The sequence below is a fragment of the Schistocerca americana genome, chromosome 4 (assembly GCF_021461395.2).
Source record: "Schistocerca americana isolate TAMUIC-IGC-003095 chromosome 4, iqSchAmer2.1, whole genome shotgun sequence".
Lineage (NCBI taxonomy): Eukaryota > Metazoa > Arthropoda > Insecta > Orthoptera > Acrididae > Schistocerca > Schistocerca americana.
Genome location: NC_060122.1, coordinates 820,919,273 through 820,933,390, shown reverse-complemented (window position 1 = coordinate 820,933,390; position 14,118 = coordinate 820,919,273).

The following is a 14,118-nucleotide window of genomic DNA, read 5'->3' as shown; positions in this document are numbered from 1 at the left end:
TACATATACTCCTTCCACCTTTCTGCTTTCCCTTCTTTGTTAGAACTGGGTTTCCATCTGAGCTCTTGATATTCATGCAAGTGGTTCTCTTTTGTCAAAAGGTCTCTTTAATTTTCCTGTAGGCAATATCTATCTTACCCCTATTGATATACGCCTCTACATCCTTACATTTGTCCTCTAGCCATTCCTGCTTAGCCATTTTGCACTTCCTGTCGATCTCATTTTTGAGACGTTTATATTCCTTTTTGCCTGCTTCATTTACTCCATTTTTGTATTTTCTCCTTTCATCAATTAAATTCAGTATATCTTCTGTTACCTAAGGATTTCTATTAGCCCTCGTTTTTTCCTTACTCGATCCTCTGCTGCCTTCACTATTACATATCTCAAAGCTATCAATTCTTCTTCTACTGTATTTCTCTCCCCCATTCTTGTCACTCGTTCCCTAATGCTCTTTCTGAAACTCTCTACAACCTCTGGTTCTGTCAGTTTATCCAGGTCCCATCTCCAGGTATTAGTATATGCAGACATTTATTTAGCATTTACAGAAAAAAACATAATTATAGGCACGGTAACCACTGCAAGCTCCCAGCATCCATATAGACTTAAACATGCATCTTTCGTTTTGATGGTGCATCACTTCATATCTATTCCATTATCTGAATCATCCTTTCAAACAGACCATCAAACATCTCGCTTCCAGCAGTGTCTATAGCCCTGCCCTGAGGCCTAGGAAAAAGAAAATGTGTAAAATTACACCACTTCTGTACACTGTCGAACAGTAATCAGTCAATATTTACAAAGCCTAGCTCTAAATCCTACATTTTTGCCAGATTTCAGGTTAGCTTGCAAAAAAATTAAAATCTCGCAATTACAGACCTGAATTTTATAATACTACCAGTGTAGTGAAATTTTTATTCAATAGTAGCGACAAACTGCAACCCTTGGTACAGAATAGTGCGTACAAAATACATGCAAGCAGTGTGAAAAGTACATACTGGTCAGTCAGGCAGGGCTGGGGCAATTAGGTTGCCTGAACATGAGTGAGTTTACGGAAGAAACATTCAACCTTTCCTGATCATCTTTGTACAGAAAACTATTGATATTCTATAGAATGTGAAGTTTTACATTCTGTTAAGAAGGTCAGAAAGATGACCCTACCGCAAATAATAGAAATCGAGAAACATATGGTACAAAATGGCGGCTTAGTAATGAACAATAACACTTAGTTTATTTTTCCCTCTTTGTTTAATTGAATTTTCGTTACGAATATTAGATTAAAATTGTAAATTCATCTTATTTCTCGTCGGTAGTTAGATGTATATCCACAAAAGGACTTTGTATCCAACCTTTTTAAGTTAAAGTAATTATTAGTATGTGACAAAGAGACACAAATATTTTCCTAAGTAAATGCTGTACGGTATTAATGTATCTTCTGTAGAAATAATATCTGTGTACGTCGCACATCGGTTTTATATGTGTTTGTGGCATTCGGATGTCATCTGAAGACGGCCTAAGAAGATGGAAGCCGGTCTGTGAGCAAATTAATACAATTTTGCATAACATTATGAAGTGGCGTCCATTTAATATTGGTTTTAATGGTATTTTTTTCATTATTGCTTAGCTCACTGGATCGATAACTTCCGCCTCACAACAGCTTATCGTTGCGGGTTTCATCACTATAACTGTTGGAACGTACTGTAAAATAATTCCGTTGCAGAAGTGGCATGTCTTGGCTCTGATGAAAGATACTTCATAGAGCTTGAGAACTAACTTGTGCTATTTGATTCTCGTTTTTAACTCAAAGCGAACATGTACACTCATATCAGCCGGCAGACAATGTTTTCGCGAGTGTGAAAGTTCACACGACCGATCATACGATAAAACTTACGCAGTTAACATTGGCACGTTAATGTGAACGGCTCAGAGGTATGTCACAGCAACCACCCACCTTCTGGCTTCGCAGGCAGTGCATGGGCTGCGACTGGAGAACTACATGTCCATCCTTAGACGAGCGCAGATAACTTCCCAACTGCTAAAGGCAGAGTACAAGCGTGTCTATATGACCCGGCTAAAGGAAAGGTACATTTCATTAGTGGACATGGTCCTTACCCGACTACCTACACATAACAGGTGGGAGAATACATATGTAATTTAGAAGAACTAGAAATTGGGAGCCAAGTGGATGATGTGATCTTGGACAGATTAGGTCAAGGTACAAAAGGATGGAAGATACTTATTTCTGCTGCCACGAGAATATCAACAGCACTGCAGTATGTGTTTCACAGTAGGAACAAACGCATATTGATGACGAACTACGGGTTGATATTGTATAACTCCAAAACAAGTGCTTCAAGATCAACGAGAGTCGGAGTGTATTTGTACAAGAACAACTGCAGCTGGATAACCGCGAAAGGAGTTCAATAATGGATCAGTAGGAAGGAAAGTTTTTCGGACTTTTTAATTTCCTAAGAGGATGATGAGTCAGAATGGGATGCTATGAATAGCTTAGCCCTAATTGATGATATAATATGTTCAGTTAGAGTGTACAGTTGATTAAATTGCATAATAATACAAATAATATAACAATGTGTTCAATTAGAGAGGACAACTGTTTGAACTGCCTAAAAACACAAGTATTTATGCGACTTCGGGAGAGCTTGTGAAGATAACGGTTCTCAGAGGTCTAATTTTGATTATTTGATCTCAAGATACTCAGTTTTGCTTACAAAGTTAACAGAAGTAACTATCTCAGAGATTGGCAACGAACTCCTAAAGACATTAATTTAAAAAATCCCGTAGTAATTTCGTAAACGATAATGAAATAGGCTGTAGTTTGGTTCCGTTATAAATGAACAACCAAACAAACTGCCATTTGCTCATGAGTATGCCCTGAAGTGACATCATACTAAATGTAAATACAGTTTACGTAGCTGACAGCTGTCACATTCAAAATTCTGACTTATAAGCGTGCCTTGCACCAGTAGTGAACGAACTGCCTTGCTTCGCATTCGGAATCTAATTGCGACTGGAACAACTTACGCGGGCTGCCACATACCACAACCAAACACTTACATCTGCGTAATAAATGCGCTGCACGCGTACGTTGCGACACACTCCTCGAAAAGACACGTAAAAAACATACAATAGCAGCTGCAAATATAAAGAGAATGATGGTGGTACCTAATGGCTACTGACTACTGTTACTGGTGGAATCGACAGTGCAGTGCAGTCACAGTTCACCGAAATTACATTTACTTTTAAGGAAAGGAAAGATTACGAAAGTTCTGCACAAATAGAAAGAAATTGCAATTGAAACTACACGAATTACTTTAGGTCTTTACGGGGGGCGAACATTTGGCGTTGTATCTTATCTCAGTGTGTGGTCGTTGTGGCGTCGATGGCGGTTCGTTCACGCTGGTGGAATAATTACTGTAGCTCTGTCAGTCGTAAAATTGCCACGGATACATCCTCTTATTAAGTATACGATTCTCCTGTCGAAGTTATTGTCATCCATGGCATTCCCTTTTGTCACAGGCTGGTCAAGCGTAGAATTTTCTATACAGATTCGTATGTGTGACATTTAGGACGTTAAATACACACGCCATTCCGTTATAATGCCACGTACACAGTTTTGAAACAGTATAAAATTCACCTTTCATCTCCGATCGCGAAACTACAATTCATCCGCTTTTATCAATCACGAACGCTAAATTACATTTATAGTGAGAACAGTACCACACTTCACAAACAGTTTGAACTTCACCACGTCGACAGTAACGGTGTAAAGCGAGCGGCAGTTCATTGAGTTCCAGACATGACAATAACTTCAATGTGCATTAGTCTATGCGCCTTAATTATGTGCAAACAGATCGGCTGTAGCAACGACTATCACTGTCTATTCGCGTGTACATTGTCAGTGCTATTTATAGTAAACTCCACGAATCTCACAGTATTCACACAGTCTAGCGTTTTGTTTCATAACTTACACGTAAAAATTTAGTTTCAATTACGAACAAAAAATAGGAATGCGGCCATAAATTTTAGTGGGTTTCTGTCTAACACGATTGCACGACACACGCAAGTCCACATTACGACATTGTGCACCCACTGACTGTCACTGGTCGACTGCACCTGTCGATACTACACTCCTGGAAATTGAAATAAGAACACCGTGAATTCATTGTCCCAGGAAGGGGAAACTTTATTGACACATTCCTGGGGTCAGATACATCACATGATCACACTGACAGAACCACAGGCACATAGACACAGGCAACAGAGCATGCAGAATGTCGGCACTAGTACAGTGTATATCCACTTTTCGCAGCAATGCAGGCTGCTATTCTCCCATGGGGACGATCGTAGAGATGCTGGATGTAGTCCTGTGGAACGGCTTGCCATGCCATTTCCACCTGGCGCCTCAGTTGGACCAGCGTTCGTGCTGGACGTGCAGACCGCGTGAGACGACGCTTCATCCAGTCCCAAACATGCTCAATGGGGGACAGATCCGGAGATCTTGCTGGCCAGGGTAGTTGACTTACACCTTCTAGAGCACGTTGGGTGGCACGGGATACATGCGGACGTGCATTGTCCTGTTGGAACAGCAAGTTCCCTTCCCGGTCTAGGAATGGTAGAACGATGGGTTCGATGACGGTTTGGATGTACCGTGCACTATTCAGTGTCCCCTCGACGATCACCAGTGGTGTACGGCCAGTGTAGGAGATCGCTCCCCACACCATGATGCCGGGTGTTGGCCCTGTGTGCCTCGGTCGTATGCAGTCCTGATTGTGGCGCTCACCTGCACGGCGCCAAACACGCATACGACCATCATTGGCACCAAGGCAGAAGCGACTCTCATCGCTGAAGACGACACGTCTCCATTCGTCCCTCCATTCACGCCTGTCGCGACACCACTGGAGGCGGGCTGCACGATGTTGGGGCGTGAGCGGAAGACGGCCTAACGGAGTGCGGGACCGTAGCCCAGCTTCATGGAGACGGTTGCGAATGGTCCTCGCCGATACCCCAGGAGCAACAGTGTCCCTAATTTGCTGGGAAGTGGCGGTGCGGTCCCCTACGGCACTGCGTAGGATCCTACGGTCTTGGCGTGCATCCGTGCGTCGCTGCGGTCCGGTCCCAGGTCGACGGGCACGTGCACCTTCCGCCGACCACTGGCAACAACATCGATGTACTGTGGAGACCTCACGCCCCACGTGTTGAGCAATTCGGCGGTACGTCCACCCGGCCTCCCGCATGCCCACTATACGCCCTCGCTCAAAGTCCGTCAACTGCACATACGGTTCACGTCCACGCTGTCGCGGCATGCTACCAGTGTTAAAGACTGCGATGGAGCTCCGTATGCCACGGCAAACTGGCTGACACTGACGGAAGCGGTGCACAAATGCTGCGCAGCTAGCGCCATTCGACGGCCAACACCGCGGTTCCTGGTGTGTCCGCTGTGCCGTGCGTGTGATCATTGCTTGTACAGCCCTCTCGCAGTGTCCGGAGCAAGTATGGTGGGTCTGACACACCGGTGTCAATGTGTTCTTTTTTCCATTTCCAGGAGTGTAATATCGCTCTCGCATCACAGTTCCTATACATTTCTCAATTTGCTTGTTACATTTTGTTTTAGACAATGCATTTATGAGAGTCATTGCAGAGGAAATCAAACATAAATTGTATCTTTGCAAGTTCGATGAAGCCGAGGTTTGTGTAGCAATATAAATAAAGCAAAACGTAGTTAGATTTCATAATACATGCTTTCAGCATGGAATGCACAAGAAGCGCATCGTTTGTCATACTTATTTTTACGCCTTCGAATGCGGAGCACATCGCATCAGACAAACTCAACCGGGGTATTGTTTCTAACTTTCGGGCCAGACAATGCTGCAGTTAATAATGGTTGTTTAGTTTCCACAGAATGCGGTAGATGTCGGCGTTAAAAATTCAGCGTTCCCAGAAACCGGGGTAATTACTCGAAGGAATTCGGTTTTGATATCTGCAGGATGGCTTTGGTTTTTTCTGGTAATGATAGGAATCGTGCAGAACAAATTCGTTATCCGAGAAAAGTGATCTTAGATTGCCCAAACAGCCATTTTTTCATGTTCAAAACCACTCCATACTGATCTATGGGCTTACACATTTCAATAAGACGTTGTCGATGTTGCTCGTGGGTGGCAGAGAAGACGAGGATCTCATCCAGGTATCCAAAACAAAACGGGAAGCCTTCCAGAACCGAATCGATAAACCACTGCCATGTCCGTGCAGCATTCCGTAAGTCTTAATATGGGACACTGTTGTATTGTGTAGCACTTGGTTTAGGAGCGCCCGTAGGTCTGACCAAAGATGGAAATTGTTGTAGCAGAGCGGCCGGCGTACTTCTAGGTTCTCTCTTGTGCCGGCTTGGGGCTGTGAACCGTTGCACTGTCGCAGTGTCCCATAGTAGTCAGGCCAGTAACGCTAGCCACTAGTCGAGCTTTCGCAGCAAATTATAATAAGCTAGAAAGTCTGATCCTACGATCACCTCCGAGAAGTCGGCGGCGGTGAAATCGCTGACAAAAGAGCAACCGGCGACGTTATGCTGAGTGCCAGTGAGCTGCGCCTGCGACCAGCTGCCGCTGGCATTTGGGAAAGCGCTCGGAGCAGCGCACTCCTGCGCCCAGTGAGCGAGGTGGTGCAGTGGTCGGCATTCGGGAGGACGACGCTTCAAACCCGCGTCTGGCCTTCCTGATTCAGGTTTTCCGTGATTTGCCTAAATCGCTTTTGACAAATTCCGGGATGGTTCCTTTGAAGGATCACGACCGATTTTCTCCCCCATCCTTCCCTCATCCGATGGGACTGATGACCTCGCTGGTTTGTTCCCCTCCCCCAAACCAACCAGCCGACTTCTGCTCCTGCTCGCCGAATCTGTGCAGCTTTGGTTGGCGAATGACTGCCAGATCTCTTACCAAGTCGTCTCTATGGTTGCTAGCACCGCTCTGCATCAACATCCACTTGTTCGAATTGCAAATCTACAACATTTGCATTCTTCATTCCTATTCTTGACCGACTGGTATTTACGTAATAACTTGCTGAAGAGCGGTGTATTAAATTAATTTTTCTCGAATTGAGGCAATGAAAATTAATATAATGATTGGTAGAGTAACGCAGTTTCAGTTGAATGACATTAAGTATGTGTAACTGATAACTAGTATGCACCTAAAAGCATAACCTATGATTATAGTGGTTAACAATAGTGCAACTATCTTGCGACTATGAAAGTTGCGCAATTGGTGATGTCAACCCATCCTGTAGTGGTACAATTGGTCGCACTGCCATAATTCTCTAAAAGACGTCAAATCTTTATTTGCAGAGTTAATCCTGCTACAAAAACCTACCTCACTAGTATCGAAAAATCAGTTGAGTATCTGTGTTCAGTTTGTATAGTCTTAGTGTTGAACCGTATATATCAACTCTGAATAGAAACGCATCATTTGTGATCATTCTTTTCTGTATAGCAATTAATGTAATGTTTCCTACAGCTGATACTGCATTCTGGAGAGTCTGAGTATCTCTATCGATACCTTCTATTCCTAGATAGCACTTAGGGAAGAATTTTCCATTGCAATATTATAAGACGTTTGAGGGAGGACATAAGGCTAATATGTTCTCAAAAATAGCGTACAGGGGACACTTACCAGGTTGAATTAACGCAGGCTATGAAAAAGTTCAAAGGACAGCAGCTTATTTTGTATCATCAGAAAATAGGGGAGAGTGTGTCATGGATATGCTATGCAAATCAATCATTAAAAGGATGGCATTTTCGTTGTAACGACGTCTTGTCACGAAATCTTCAATCTCTAATTTTCTCCTCTGAATGCAAAAGTATGGTGTTGACAGCCACCTATACAGGTAGAAATGATCATCGTAATAAAATAACACAAATCAGAGCTCACACAGTAAAATTTAAGTGTTCTTTCTATCCACACACTGTTCAAGAGTGGAAACATAGCGAAATAGTGTGAAAGTGGTTCGCTGAACCCTCTGCCAAGTAAGTGTTCATTGGAGAATAGTCATGTAAATGTCGATTCCTCATTCATTGTAGTCACCAGTGTAGCTCTGTGTAACTTCGTCCACCCTCCAAGGTTAAAATGTAACTGAAGAGATGGAGATTTGATACAGTGGTACTACAGAGGGTACCGAACATAAAAAAGCAGACTTCCAGAATGTATTTCAGAAGTAGCATGAACGTTGGTGTCAGTGAGTTCGCTACAAAATGAACTTGTCTGAAAGTGGTGCTGTACAAGAAACTGTAGGTATGACATAATAATTTTTATTAACATACTGTAGAAACTTTCCGATACCAACTGATATCTTCAGTCCTATCAGTATGACAATAGTTATAATTATGTTAGTTGTGGCAGGATAGCTCAGTTGGTAAGAACATTACCAACAAAAGTCATGTTCCAGCTTCTGGCCTAAGTCTCGCTCTTAGTTTCAATCTAATAGGACGTTTCAGATTAAATAATATTGTGTCTTAGAATTCCATTTAACTATTAATCTATTTCAAAATGATCAGTTCATTCAGTTCTTACACAGTTCATTCCATCATCTGTTTTATAGTTCTGATGAACTACCTTTTGACTGAATAGTTATTTGTAATTTTTAAGGTTAAATTACAAATTGACAAGGTGTTATATGAAGTTATTGTGGGATTTGTTGTGAGTCTGCGAAACTTCAGTAATAATAATAAACTAGACAGTAAGTGACTGACATTATCCTTTATGTTTGTATATCTCCATCATCATAAATATTTTTTTAAATTATGATTTCATTAATTTATAATCATAAAATGTTTCAGGTCAAGATGCAGTATTTGACAAAGAGAAGGAGGAAAAATTTTTGTTTGCATTGAATTTGCTGGTCAAATATTTAATGGAAGTAGATTTGATAGTAGTGTAATTTCTTTTACTTAATTGATCATTGATATGCAATGTTTACATACCACCTATTCCTCTCATTATTCATTTAGCTATTAATTGTTTATTATTAATAATTTCTATTTAAATGAGAGAAGCTGTAACAAAGTAGATGTAGGGAAATTGAAACCAGGAAATGTTAACCATGAATAATTTCTGCTTAAATGAGATAAGCTGTAACAAAGTAGATGTAGTGGAAACTGAATCCTTGAAATGTTCCAAGATATTTCTTATTTGTGAAACATTTCACTCACTATGAAAAATAGTTGTGTCAAGTCAATATATCTTGATTATGTATTGTAATGTAATTGTATTAAATAGTGATCTAAATTTAGTACAACATGCTTTATTTCTTCAATAAACTGAATCAGGATATATCTACATTTATTATTTATTTTGCTTAGCTCAGTTACATTTTATAGAGTAAATTATCTCTAATCTACCTGGTAGTATAAATAGACATGCATATGTACTGATCCACATTGTCAGCTATTTGTATCCGTGAATTAGGTTTCTTAAGGGGATACTGTACTTGAATATAAATCTGAGACCTTCAAACTTTCAGTGGGCTTACATTTTGTGGGCCTTCAACGTTTTATACAGAACAGAGGATCATAATTTAATATGTAATGGCTTAATGTAATAACCCAGACTGTTTAGTACCTGTTTAACTGAGTTTGAGAAGATAAGCCTGCTGCCTTGTCTTCCAATTTTGAGATAGTCTGAATGGATTATTTGTAGCTTTTTGAAGTTGGAAGACGGAACAGTTGTCCATAGTGAAGAGTCATAGTTGGGGATGAGGAACCACTTTTCATGGCTGCAAAAGGAATGGTCTGTGGTCATCATTCTGTATATCTTGCATAAAACTTCCGTCTTCTATGCCGCTGTTGAGGCTCTTTACAGGTAAGGTCCTAGGTGAGAAAAAGGGTGTGGAGGGTAAGTCTTTTTCATCTATTAACTATTTTTTTAGGTTCTGATTACCTACAGCCCATTCTCTCCTTTCTTATTTTCCAGAATACAGTAAATTACTGTGATCAGAGTTTTAATTCTCGAAATGTAGCCAGGGCATAACAAGTTTTCGAAACCCTCACTTCTACACAAAATTTCACAGAAAATAAATTAATTAAAATTGTTTAACATTAAAGTAATTTCGATTTAAACTGATTTCAGTTGAAGATCATCTCTGTGACCCTTGTTTTCTTATGTAGGATGAGGTTAAGTCTTACATTTTACTGTCTTGTATTAAAGCATATTGAAAAGGACGGCATTACGTGTGATTTTTCGATTATGATGGTCAGTTGAAATAATTTTTAAGATATCGAGACGAAAATGTGAACGATAAATAGCTGAGCACACTAACTAAATATTTTTAAATGATCCTAGGGATCTGGGTTGAAAAATCAAATATTCAAGCTTCTACGACAGTACCTTGATGTATGGTTCATACCAAATGTCTTTGCCATAAGCCACTTAAAACAAATCAAAATGGAGCACTTCCCTAAAGCTGTGAGGATACTGAACTTAGAAAGTATGGTGTAGCACTAAGAACTTTATGAACTTGTTACACTAATAATGTTTTTCTAATATATGCTTAATGTTAGATCACGTGATGGATGATCTTATTGTGAAGAAAATACTAGCTCCTACACGTATACACAAGGCCTGCACCTTTAATTTAAAAGAATAAGCAATATCATTATAAAAAGGACTTGTTGGATATCATATCATTGTTTTAGAGCTGTCTGTTGTTTTGTTATCATTCCAGGTCTCTGAAAACCCGAGTAGCATGTTGCAGCCAATAGCATGTCATCGTCTGTAGGGATAAGAAATTCTTGACGACACTGCTACCTGCAGTTTTCTGTGTATAGAACACATGTGATAGCTCAGATATAATGATGTCCTTCAGGAATATGGAAGGAAAAAATTGATTTTATATCAGTGCACTAATTGACTGTACATAACGTTTGTTTCCTTGGAGTGAATGTCCTGAATTTGGACAGTAACTTCAATTTGTTCATCTGAGACCTTACACATTCATTGTAATACACCCATACAATTAAAAAGCAGATGACTATATATTTGTACTGAGACTTTATTCAGCCAAGAAACATACAATGATATATAAATTAATTTAGTTTTGTAAGGATACAATCACCGAGTGAGGTGGCGCAGTGGTTAGACACTGGACTCGCATTCTGGAGGACGACGGTTCAATCCCGCGTCCGGCCATCCTGATTTAGGTTTTCCGTGATTTCCCTAAATCGCTCCAGGCAAATGCCGGGATGGTTCCTTTCAAAGGGCACGGCTGACTTCCTTCCCCGTCCTTCCCTAATCCGATGAGATCGATGACCTCGCTGTCTGGTCTCCTTCCCCAAACCAACCAACCAACCAACCAAGGATACGATCTGAATATATTCAAACAGAGAAGATGGTACCCTACTGGAGTAAGATACTGCAAAATACATACAGTGCAGAAGACGTAAGAATTGCCATAGCGATATATACATAAACATAAGTAGAGATGCATTAACAGATGTTAACATATACCTTAGTCAGCATTTAATTGTTCCATATACATATATATATATATATATATATATATATATATATATATATATGAAACAATTAAATGCTAACTAAAGTATATGTTAATGTCTGTTAATGCATATATATATATATATATATATATATATATATATATATATATATATATATATATATATATATATATATACATGTATACATATATATGTATATTTCTATGTGTGTGTAACAATTAAATACAAATACACCCTGTAGATGCTCTACTAGCATCGAATGATGACATAATTCATCCATTGTTTACATATCAAAAAATAAATCTTTTGGACTAAATGGCATTTCAGTAGCTGAGGTTAATGAAGTCCAGTTACAATTTTGATAACAGAAAATACCCTGAATAAGGAACAGGCAGAAATTCCATTAACAGCAAATATTTATTTTCTTAATGTATCAATTAAAGGGCTATTAATAATTTCAGACAAAGAATGTCTTAACTGTAAGATCCAGTCATTTGAATGATTTGAATATTTTTTGACTTACACCAGTAATTTTGACTACCACCAATAATGTTAAAAATATGTAAACCATCAGAATATAATAATTATGAATATTAGGATTATAATGTAATGCTTCAAGAGAAATGGTTTTTGTTTACAATTAACTGAATTATTAGTATTTATTGTCACTATACATTGTGGAAGTCTGTGACTATCGGAAACAATTACTACAAATCTATTAATAAATCAGGTTACTAGTATAAAAATAACAGTAGTTGGTAGCAGGTGGAATATTTCACTTCAAAAATTTCTCGTTATGTAGAAAGGAAGTTACAAATAAAATGTATGATAAACAGAATCTTCCTGTTATTTGGGCACTGAAGTGTGAACTGAAAAGTAATAATATAGATATAGATGTCATTCCTTTCTAAAATCCATTGTTGAATCTTAAATACTTACCCATCATCTATCTTTTTAAAACTCTATGAATTCATACTCCCCCCATGAACCATGGACCTTGCCGCTGGTGGGGAGGCTTGCGTGCCTCAGCGACACAGATAGCCAAACCGTAGGTGCAACCACAAAGGAGGGGTATCTGTTGAGAGGCCAGACAAACGTGTGATTCCTGAAGAGGGGCAGCAGCCTTTTCAGTAGTTGCAAGGGCAACAGTCTGGATGATTAACTGATCTGGCCTTGTAACAATAACCAAAACGGCCTTGCTGTGCTGGTACTGCAAACGGCTGAAAGCAAGGGGAAACTATGGCCATAATTTTTCCCGAGGGCATGCAGCTTTACTGTATGATTAAATGATGATGGCGTCAACTTGGGTAAAATATTCAGGAGGTAAAATAGTCCCCCATTCCGATCTCTGGGCGGGGACTACTCAAGAGGATGTCGTTATCAGGAGAAAGAAAACTGGCGTTTACGGATCGGAGCGTGGAATGTCACATCCCTTAATCGGGCAGGTAGGTTAGAAAATTTCAAAAGGGAAATGGATAGGTTAAAGTTAGATATAGTGGGAATTAGTGAAGTTCGGTGGCAGGAGGAACAAGACTTCTGGTCAGGTGACTACAGGGTTATAAACACAAAATCAAATAGGGGTAAAGCAGGAGTTGGTTTAATAATGAATAGGAAAATAGGAATGCGGGTAAGCTACTACAAACAGCATAGTGAACGCATTATTGTGGCCAAGATAGATACGAAGCCCACACCTACTACAGTAGTACAAGTTTATATGCCAACTACCTCTGCAGATGACGAAGAAATTGAAGAAATGTATAATGAAATAAAAGAAATTATTCAGGTAGTGAAGGGGGACGAAAATTTAATAGTCATGGTGACTGGAATTCGAGTGTAGGAAAAGGGAGAGAAGTAAACGTAGTAGGTGAATATGGATTGGGGCTAAGAAATGAAAGAGGAAGCCGCCTGGTAGAATATTGCACAGAGCACAACATAATCATAGCGAACACTTGGTTTAAGAATCATGAAAGAAGGTTGTATACATGGAAGAACCCTGGAGATACTAAAAGGTATCAGATAGATTATATAATGGTAAGAAAGAGATTTAGGAACCAGGTTTTAAAATGTAAGACATTTCCAAGTGCAGATGTGGACTCTGACCACAATCTATTGGTTATGACCTGTAGATTAAAACTGAAGAAACTGCAAAAAGGCAGGAATTTAAGGAGATGGGACCTGGATAAACTGAAAGAACCAGAGGTTGTACAGAGTTTCAGGGAGAGCATAAGGGAACAATTGACAGGTATGGGGGAAAGAAATACAGTAGAAAAAGAATGGGTAGCTTTGAGGGATGAAGTAGTGAAGGCAGCAGAGGATCAAGTAGGTAAAAAGATGAGGGCTAGTAGAAATCCTTGGGTAACAGAAGAAATATTGCATTTATTTGATGAAAGGAGAAAATATAAAAATGCAGTAAATGAAGCAGGCAAAAAGGAATACAAACGTCTCAAAAATGAGATCGACAGGAAGTGCAAAATGGCTAAGCAGGAATGGCTAGAGGACAAATGTAAGGATGTAGAGGCGTATATCAATAGGGGTAAGATAGATATTGCCTACAGGAAAATTAAAGAGACCTTTTGACAAAAGAGAACCACTTGCATGAACATCAA